The sequence below is a fragment of the Acipenser ruthenus genome, chromosome 22 (genome assembly GCF_902713425.1).
Source record: "Acipenser ruthenus chromosome 22, fAciRut3.2 maternal haplotype, whole genome shotgun sequence".
Taxonomy (NCBI): domain Eukaryota; kingdom Metazoa; phylum Chordata; class Actinopteri; order Acipenseriformes; family Acipenseridae; genus Acipenser; species Acipenser ruthenus.
This window is the reverse complement of record NC_081210.1, coordinates 27,653,868-27,664,858: the sequence shown is the minus strand read 5'-3', so window position 1 is coordinate 27,664,858 and position 10,991 is coordinate 27,653,868. Positions and strand designations below refer to the sequence as shown.

The 10,991-nt window shown below is 38.9% G+C and overlaps 1 long non-coding RNA gene across 1 annotated transcript in view; it reads left to right on the top strand.

Moving 5' to 3' along the window:
• The first annotated feature begins 416 nt into the window (after nt 1–416).
• Nucleotides 417–10,991, top strand: part of LOC131699479 (uncharacterized) — a 59,268-nt gene continuing 48,693 nt past the window's right edge. The window contains exon 1 of the long non-coding RNA XR_009308169.1: nt 417–606. This is a non-coding gene — a long non-coding RNA (uncharacterized LOC131699479). The remainder of the gene's footprint in view (nt 607–10,991) is intronic.

The window sequence follows — 10,991 nt, the reverse complement described above, 5'->3', positions numbered from 1 at the left end:
AATCTAGAATACTCTGTGCTGCTATACCTATAAAGAACAGCACAGCAGCTTCCAGTGTGCTATCGTCTCCTGTCCAAAACGATTTTAATCGTTATTATCAGCATACCCTTTTCATTCAGGAATATTGCCTCTGTCAATATAATTTTGCAATAAAAAGCGTAATAACAAAATAATAAAAACCACACACCCGACAGCTGCTTGCTGTAACTGCTGTTGACTAAAACTAATACAAACGGACATTTCCAAGATTTTCTAGTCTTGTAAATGAAAACAAACTCACATAACATCCAACCCCACAGTAAATAAACAAATGCTACACAGTGCCGTGCCGCCTCCCCCCGAGACTAATACTTTCAATTATTTTTTGCTTCATTCTGCTGATTAAAGTGCGCTGGCCAGTAGCCAGTTAACGAACACGCAATTGAAAAGGGTGGCGAGTGAAATCACTACGGGTTCAAATTAACCCTAATAATAGTTACAACCTGCGTACAAAAAGGACGTTTAAGAAGAACAAAACACAAAATACAAGATGATCCTTGGAATTACCAGTGTGGCATACCTGACGCCGGGACTTCAATCAACACCGCGAGAGATAGCCTAATTACCGTAAGTAAACAAGTACGGTGCCGTTGTCCAACAACCAAGGTACAGGTATGTTTTAGCATACTGGTCAACCTTGCATTACGAATGGAAAGGGTGATCTAAGTATAATAACAATCCACTTCTGAGATTAACAGAAATATACAGGCATATATTCGACCAAACAATTGATCTAAGTGCATGTTGTTAACATGTTTGTTTATAACGACAGCAAAAATAACATACCGGGATCGTATGCAAACGATGTGTGTGTTTCTGTCTGTCTTGAACATACTCCCAGTAACTAACTCTGCTCCAGACAAAAAAAGTCTATGAAGTTGTTTTTTTTTTTTTTTTTTTTTTTAATTGGTGAATATGCCGCATCTAACTAAAAACAGTTTATAGAACAAATAGGTATTTTGCCACCCAGCGACACTCTGCATATAATTCTAACCATCCAGTGTGAAAAAAAAAAAACGCGATTTGATTAATGAACACATTTTCAGATACTTATTAAGGAACAGCGACTATTTAAGTTCCGGGAAGCAAAATATAATTTAAGTGGCTGTAAAAAAAAAAAACGCAAATTAAGTAATGGTAGGGATGTTGTATACAAAAATATTTATAAATGGATTAAAGTGTAATTGCAATAAAACTGACAGGTGAAAAAAAGCAAGTAAACTGTTGCTGCTTTTGATAAATAACATGCGTCCTTCTATTTTGGTTGAGTGTGTAAATTTGACTATCTGATGATAGTCAGACACACTCCGTCAGTGACAGGCACAAACTGGGAGACCAAGAGTCACAACACCTGTCCAAGATTGACAGATCGTTTCTTTTGGTGCTCAAATATAAGTGATACGTTTCTTTTGGTGCTCAAATATAAGTAATACGTTTCTTTTGATGCTCAAATATAAGTGATACGTTTGTTTTGGTGCTCAGTATTGATGCCATGAAAAGTAGGATGGTGTCCTGATCTTGGATCAGAGCAATAGTGTGGATTTGCTTGCTAGGTCCCTTCAAGTGCATGACCTATTCGCGTGTTCTCCTTTGTTCTGTCTGTGTGGTTTTGCGATCCCTGTGAGCGGTTCTGGGTTCTGTTGCTCCTATGTTGCATGATCTGGTTTTGAACTTGCATTGAGCTTGTCTGGAGATTTCCATCGTGACAATGTGACCCTTTCAACCTCCCTGGCTCCAGCGTGATTCTGAAATAAACCACACATCTCTGCACGCTAACGGCATGAGGGATAGGTGCATTGCGTCTCTCCTGTTTATGTAAAAATGAGGGGGCATCAGTGCTTTCTAATATCTTTTTGTTTGAGTTCTTCAAAACAGTAAAACAGCATCTGTACACCTTCGGTTTCCTTCGGTGAACTGACAAACAGCTCCACTGTGTGCTAAAGGCAACGAATTTAGCACAGTTGCAACCCCCAGCTTTTTTTTTTTTTTTTTTTTTCTAGCTGTGCTTAATAAAAGAAGATGCATCTGTCTCCCTGAAGAGTGTTATTTTTTTTTGGGGGGGGGGGGGGGGGGGTAACAACATTTTTTAATATTTCACATTTGGGCCTGTTCACATTGAGGTGTACAAATGTGTTATTTGTTTACACTGAATAAATTATATTGTGTACTGCGAGGATGATTATATATATTTTTAGACAATAGACACCCTGCCCATGTGAAATGCATGTAGACTTTGTTTGGAGGTGTTTAAAACTCCAGTCGCTGCTGAGTAATTGTCTATGCACTTCCATCCAAATCAACACACTACATTAGCGTTGTTCTATTCTCCAGCAAACAAACTTTTTACTGCAGTCACTTTACGAGCTCATGTGTACAGCATGTTACTAGGCCTAAATGTGTAAACCATCACACAAACTATAGCAGTATTATAGTCTTCTTTAACTCTATCTCTCCAAACTACCACCAAACAAAATAGTGATCAATTTACACATATTTTAAATTGACACAGCAAGCCAGAATAATGTGGTCTACATAAAATTCTAAAACCTGACGGAATGCCCCCTAAAGGACAAAGCAATACAGCTGCACTCCTGCTGCTCTTGGTAATAAGCTCGTAGGTCCCTATTGGTCCACCCTTACAAATGGGAGTTCTTTGTTTTTCAGTTCTAGGACCAGTTTGCCTCTATATTCTCTCTAATTATTTCTGAACTGCAAATGCACCTGAGAAGGCTTGGCAGCGACTGTTCCCTTGCCTATCCTCTGTTGTATTGAATAATGATTGAACATCTGCACTGTTGCATTGACTGCTATACCCTTGTTGACCTGCACTAATGATATTTTGTTCACGGTGCAGGAAAGTCAAGGGAACGTTTGCATAATTAATAGACTTTTGATTTCGCTGTATAAATGAATGCTGTTAAATTTGGATAAGCCTGTGCACATTCCTAATCTCTCTTTGTATTCCGTGTGCTTGTCTACCTACATGCACAGGTAGGTGGGCTGGATACGGCTGACAAAGAGATCTGAATATTGAGATAGGGAAGGGGGCTTGAAAAGCACTTGCCTTTTTATAATGTGATTTTATTCGCCAAGCTTTGACTGATCATATTCATTACATTGTCACCATTTGGGAGAACAGCAATGTGAACATGCAGATTGAAATCACAGGATCACAAATGCATTAACTGCCTATTGAAACTCACACCTTTCAGATTAAGTATTCAAGGTGTTTTCAAAAAATGTCAACAAAAAAATGCCACAGTATTTCATCAGCCCTAGTACCGTTTATATTCCCTGTGATCATTTACTTTTAAGCTTGTCAAAATCATTGATTTTGTATACTCAATGTAAACTGTTTTTCATGATCTTGCATGCGAGTATATCCATTTTTTTTATTATGAATTCCTGACAAGAAGATTTCCAGACACAGCGATATTGGATATTAGAAATATCAAAAGAAACTTCTTCAATAAATTCAACGACAAAGTTTCGACTGGAATTATTTTTTTTCCCCCGATGTCTTCAATGGATTTATTAGAAACGTTCTTGATGGGTGTTAGTTAAAACGATAACGCTCGTATGAAACGTGTTCTCCTCCACCTGTCCTCCAGTAGTGGAGTATTCTGTAGGAGATGCTGGTTTCTGTAAATCTGTCACTTCATCCACAAGGTCCCTTTCAACAGTAGAACAGAAACGAAAGCATTCTTTCTAGCTGAATGCCATGTGTATTGAGTCTTTGAGGTGAGTGCTAATTGCATGCTCGGTGGGTCTTGTGTGTTTCCAAAGACCCGAGGTTTACATCAATCACCTTTTGTTCCAGGTTATATACTGCAGACTGATAATTAACTCACACCAGTCAGTTCCAGGTCCTAGCTCATCCGATGTTGGCTTTGCCGTTAAATCAAAGATGCACGTGATTTATTTCTTTTTTAAAACTCACTTCTTGTTTAATATGTGTTTGTGCAAAACCTTCCCCGGGTGGGCCTTTGAAGCAGCTAATTGCTCATGTTAGCTTGGCATATTGCGTCTGTCATTGAGAACAAACAGGACCAGTGGATCTGGCTCACACAGTGCTTCCTTTACCGGGGGGGGGGGGGGGCGTGCCCACCCCCACCCCCACCATCAGCATACAGACGCTGTGTGTCCAGTCACTTCATTGTGGATCACTCAATGCAATGGCTACTTACCCTTGGGACAAACACTGTGTGGTCCTACAAATCCTATGCGGCATTCCACATTAAAAAAAGGTGCAGAGCAAAGCTATTTAGCTGCTGTATGCTTATGGTATTCCAGATTACATCTATTAATTTATGTACTGTATACAAAGAACAGTGCTTTCATCTACACAGTGGGGTAAATACAGTTCCCATCCCCCAATGATAATAATATTCAAGTAGCGTTTTCATTGTTATGATTAGCCATTAAACACTGTAGATTAAAAACCAGTTTGACTTCATTATATCATTTAAATGATTTCCTTAGCATGCTTCTAATGATGATTCTATGTATGCAGTACATTTGCTGGGAGTGAGATGTCTAAGAGCGACTGATTGTGCAGCACATGTGATTAGAATTATGCAAATCTGGAGAAACTCTTCCTGATAGTTGTAGGACCGGGAAAAAAAAGCTAGCCTATGAGAAGGAAAATGATGTAGTTTATTTGTACAGTTACAAGTACACTTTCGTTAGGACTATAAACCATGGAACATGAGGCTCCATGTAAAATTATTGTACAAACTATTACAGTCACTACACACTCGCATAGCTTAAAGTGTAGTAATACATCATAAGACGTAAGCCACAACAAGACAGCCCAACGCTAATGCCATTTTAAATATTGCTCGTATTAGTTTCAGTTGAGAATTTCCAGAAAAAAGGGGCATTTATTTTCCTCTTAGTCTGCTTGTAGTGGGTTGATAAATCAAAGTTTGGAATTCCATAAAGACCTCGTGAAGCAGACTCCCCATAACAAGCCTATATTTAGATTATCATGTACGTGTGCTGCCAGAAGTGTGTTTAATATTCAGAAGATATCTGTTCATCATGAAGTACCTTAAGGTATAAAAGTTAACTGAATACTCCACTAGACTTCCATAAAGACAGGTCAATGTGTCTAAAACAAGTCTATTTAACACACAGGCCACAGAGTATTCTAAAATACCAAGTAAAGACACAACATGTATGCATACAAAACAGTTTGTTCCACTTTAACCCTGTGAGGACCTCGGAGCAATGTTGTGTGGGGAGATCATTATGCCAGACATATCTGTAAAAACCAGAAGGTGGTGCTGTATTCCTGTAATGAGGACCATGTCTACTTGCGAGCGCTAGTTAATATCTCACAGTTAAAATCCTATTCTGTACTTCAGACATGCAGAAAATGCTTTAATTGGTTATTATAATCGTTAATGTTCACAGAAACACTGTCTTATGAGTCTATTGTTCATATCTGGTGTTAATGTTCAAAGGACACAACTACTACATTTATTATCCAACCACATTACTGATCCATCGTTTTATGCATGTACATCAAATGAGATGCACGCTTCGGTAAATGCAATACTCACTCCCTACCTGATCTCTTACGGTGTTCTGTAAGTAGAAAAGCCAATTCATTTTAAATAGTTCTCATCAATAATTCACTAATACTAATACACTTCTTATGATAATGACTGAATAAATGCAGGGAGTGAACTGTCTGGGTGAGCAAAGAATCATGCTCATAATATTTATTTGCACTTCTTGGCTAGCCTACTACCCCTGCGTCAGCAGTCACTGGTCTGAACATGGAAAATGGGGGGCAGTTCTGGGGTTAAGGTGACATGCAGGAGTCTAAGAGCGCATGCATCATTTGCTTTATTTCGTAATTAAATACTGACCCGTTTCAAAAGGGTTAATTGAATGACATGCTCTGCTTCCATCTGAAAGGAGTGAACCAAGGTTGAAGTAATAACATGTTGTTGTTTCTAGTCAGGTACTGCCAACGTCAGAAACAGTGAAAGCCAGAAGACAGCATCTCGCTGTTCTCTCAGGAACCTGTCTGGGCACCCTGGTTTCATTCACGAGAAGCTCGCCGCATGTTAGAATTCGGTGGGAAAGCAGGACTTTGGGGTGCAAGGTGTTTTGCTATTGAATGCTGTCAAGACTAAGGGCCATTAAAAATACGTATTCCAAAGTACAGTACAATAAAAAAGGCGTGTTCATACCGGTATAGTACCTATACAGTTGCGACATACCTGTCCACATGATGACCGCTTTCCAGAGGCCTTGATCTCTTCAACCCCCTCTCTCTCATTCCAGAGCAAAGATCCATTTCACCTGAAAATTTTACCAAAATATCCACCTGCATCTCTCCCCCAAGTGGCACCGCGATCGCTGATATCACTTATTTTGGCATTTTTTTGGTGTAGCCATGATAACGGTACTGCTCACCGTAAACTGTAAAGTTATTTAAACTGTAAAGCAAGACGTGCGCGTGCTTCAGAATATTGACTAAACTGTGTCGATGTTTTGTACCGTGTCGGTTTACCTGTCCACACTTAAGCTGTTCCGAGTCATATCGAAACAGTAGCGGTGTTACATAGAATCCAGTGCCCATGGAAATCCGTTTCCCCTGCTTATTGTACTGCATGGCTGCGTTCCTAAATTCAACGCTGAGAAGCAACAACTCTCAAAACCGTTCCTAAACTCACCGTTGAGAGCTAGTGACGGGCAGCGTTGGCTCAACACTGACTCAACGAACTCACCGACTCTCAGAGCTGGTGAGCTGGTCAACAGCAAGATGGCGACACCCTCAAACTGCTATATAAAACTATGAATTACTTACTGATACTGCAAACAATTAATAATAGATACTGATACTGCAATCCACCTTCAAAACGGTAATTGTTAATCAAACTTTACTGTTCTGTTCATATAATGTTAAAATAATATATAAATTCTATATTTTCACATTTTATTTTAGATGGGTAACACAATGGTGCAATTACCACCTGTAGAAGGGCTGGTGGCTATACCATATTATTATCATAGTCTGTGCTTTGAGCAGTGCACTTTCTATTCTTCTTAAGAAAGGGTCCTGCTGGTTTATTCATATTGACGTTTAAACCGTCCTGGTATTTCTCAATATCCCTTAAGCTAACATTATTTTGATAGTTTGGTGAAAAGCAATTAAAAAATGTCTTGCAGTACTTTTCTTACTGTGTGCATTTTAAATAAATGTGTGGATGATATTCTAAACGTCTTTTATATCCATTGTCCATGATTTCATGCAGACAGTCCTACTCGGGTAAAAACAGGAGGCTCTGCTATTTATTCTAATGAAAAGCCACTTTCATGCAAAGAGCCTGTGTTTTAAATTCTTTCCGTTTTGAGTTCAATACATTTCTGCTGACCTTGGATGCCAGCTTAATGTTTTATTGAACTTTGGAAAGAAAGGGAATGGGTATGAATGACTATCTGCAGATCTTTGTGTTTTCATAATGTTTAGAAAAATGAACATTTTCATTTGTATTCATAATCTTCAGAATTGATATGCCTCTCGCATACAGCAGTAAGTATTTTCCTTTGCTTTACATAACAGACTGCCTGACAAGCTAAAAGTGGTTTTGATTGAACCTAAGAACTATAAAGTATTACATACAGTATGCCACAGTATGTATTCTATCATTAAGATGTTGATCTAATTTAAAACAGTGCAGACAAAATCCCCTTTCATTGGATGCTTAAATCCCTGTGACTTAGACTCCACACATTAGATTGAGGCCAGACAGGTGCTTGAGTCCTGAAATCAATGCATTTGAAAACAAAGAACACTTTTTTTTTTTTTCTCCCCGGAACCAATACCAGCTGTAGCATTTCATTATTTTCATCATGTTACATTTGAGCATCCTTCCGCTTCATGTGAGATCGAAGAATGAAGTCTGTTAGCAAGGATCAGCGCCTGACATTTTGATGTTGTTTTTTGTTTCCTTGGGTTTTCGCTGACATATGTTGATGCATTTTCCAAAGATCAGAAATATATATTCTGGGAAATTAGCTTTTTCAGATGGGCATCAGTGATCAATACATATTATTTATTAAACCAATGCATGAATGGCCCAGTGAGAATACTAGGATACTAGACCGAGCCTCGGTTTTTATACGAGGGAGGGAGACCGATTTAACTGTAGATTGCTGCATCGTGGCCCATAATATAGCTTTAAATGTTTTCCAGTAACGTTGACAGTATTTCTGTTAACGCACATTTTAATGAAATACTTTGCTCCATGTTGTAAAATAGTTATACTCCTATTCCCGATTTTTTTTTGGGGGGGGGGGGGGGACGGGGGGGGGACAAATGAAAATACAAAGCTCTGTGATCCTAGAACTCAAACAGGCAATCTCAAAACATTAAGCTAAGCTAAATGAAATCTGACATGGCCAGCTTAAAAAAAATAAAGAAAAAATCCCCTGTGCCATTCACAAGAAAAATCGATAAAAAGGATCATTAGTGACAGGTCATTTAGAATGACATCATCTGGTTCACTCTTTCATGATGTTCCTTATACACTATGTCCTCACTGATATCCAGCTGCAAAGCTTAAGAGCATGTACCCAGGTTCTAATATGAGAGATATTAACACATACACTGCCAAGTCCTGTTAAGATCTGTCTGCAGAATTGAGTTTCACCCTGGCGTGAGGCATGTTCTTCTGGTATTCCAATTTCAGTGAAATTAACACCTGGAAAAGGTGCAGTACTTCACAGCCCAGCTTTCTTTCAAATATTTCAATTTTATGTTAAGTACAGGGACATTTGTCCCAATTCAGGTTTGATGAAACTGCTGGATTTGCTTATTTGCTTCTCCCCCACGCTGTTCTGGCTGCAGGGAGCAGGTATAGATTGTTTTTTTTTTGTATTATATGTTCACACCTCGGGCCCTCGCCACTCGCTGACAGAGATAAAGCATGGGAGGCTCGCTCAGCTGACTATAAATGATTTGCTTGTTTTAATAAGATGTTTTGCAATTGACAGAAAGGTATGCACTGCAGGCTGGGAAATCTCCCATAGTGAAAGCAGAAAACAACCTAAATTAGACTACTGTTTGAATTAAAGATGAGCATACAAGTGACAGAAATGCATATGTGTAGATTGACCCACCTGTAAACCTCTTTCCTGTGCTCATAATACAACACTTGAATGCCTTAATGTGCTGTTATATGCTTTCCATTTTATCACATACAATCATTACCAATACCCTGCAGCCTGTGTAGAAAGACCAGCTAATATTTATGCAGCATGGTAGGCAAAAAGCGGCTATCTGTATGTGATACATCGTGAATACACAGAATAGCAAAGGGAGCCCTTGTAATTATGAATGTTTGAAGAGAAGAACAGTTTAGGAACAAGAAAAGGGCTTCTAAAAGAAACTAATCTAAAAGCACAGAATCTTTTTTTTTATGTTCCCAGTGTTTTAGATCCTACTACTTCACCTGGTAGGCTATTCCATGCATTTATAAATCCCTGTGGTTTAAAAAGAAAAAGAAAAGGGAGGAGGGAGGGGGGGGGGGTGCTTCCTACCTTCTATTCTAAACCTACTTGCATTTGCATGGTCCCGGTCTATGAAGCCCATTTGACTTCTCAGGGTGCTCATATGAAGGTGTTTATACTCAGTCCTTCTTTGACTGCAGGAGGGGACTGGCTTTGAAGTCATACGCACAGATGTTTAAAATAAATATACGCTGAAAGGCTCACAGACTTGACTACCTCTATTTAATAGAGGTACAGATTTTCAATGAATACATAAACGGAAAAAGAAAATCATCCATAACTTCAAAAGCACATCCTAGAAGGTAAATGTTAAGTAGATAAATGTTTTCATATTACGATTGCCAATTCGCATAAACCCAGGGAGCAGAATGACAGCAACTAGATCAGGAAGTGTGTACAGCCACGGCCATATTAACAAACTACATTCATGCTTGCACAATCATTTTTTTTCTAATTCAAACTTGATCTTACTTATGCTTAAATTGTAGTCCCTCAGTTGTTCACCTTTCGGCACTAAATACAGTAATTCTAATGGTAGCCTTGCGTCATGACTGGATCGGTTATCTCCTTCAAAGGTTGTGACATTTAATCATTTGTATCCTCCTTCCTAGTTTTCCAGGGAGCTGTTATGTGCTAAAGCTACACCTCACACTAAACCTTACCTTCTGAAATAAACTGCACACGGAATAATTTCATGCTGACGGGTTTATTGATTACCGTCGTCTTCCTTCAGCCAGCTGGCTATTCAATTCATAACCTCAGAACCTTTTTTTTTTTTTTTGAAAATCTGATCTTTTGAATTCAAATCCATTTGCTGCACTGAATTTCAGACAAAAACTATTCTATATTTTATACATGCCATAAAATGAACCCATCTTTTCATTTCTAGGCATGACTTTTGGAGCCACATGTTGCAAAGGTTTAGCTAGGCTTGCTTTTGGAAAATGAAAGAATCACCTGAAACTTCAAATGCACATCAACCACTCATTTTTAGGAGTAATTCCTGGATAATTACAAAGAGGTTGTGGATGAAATCTAGAGTGATTTCGCCAGCGCTGGAAGTGCTCAAAGAAAATCACGCTGTGGCTTGGTATAAGCTGATCAGACACACGTTTTGGCGAGTGCCTTCATCAGTTTTGATTATTACATGATGAACGCACTGATGAAGGCATAGTCAAAATGCTTGTCTTCTTGACATTTCGGAATGTTTGAGATTGGTTGGCAGCTTACGCCAACAAACATATTCCTGCTAATGTCAAGATTCCTTTCAGCGAGTACTGTAGCACCTTGTGATTGTCAGCATTGATCCCATCAGTCAGGACGAGGGTCTGCCTGTTGTCTTCTGTTGCTGGGTATCTATATCTGCAGACTGTGACATCATGCATCATGACAGGCTTGCTTGCTCACTTGACTGAAGACCC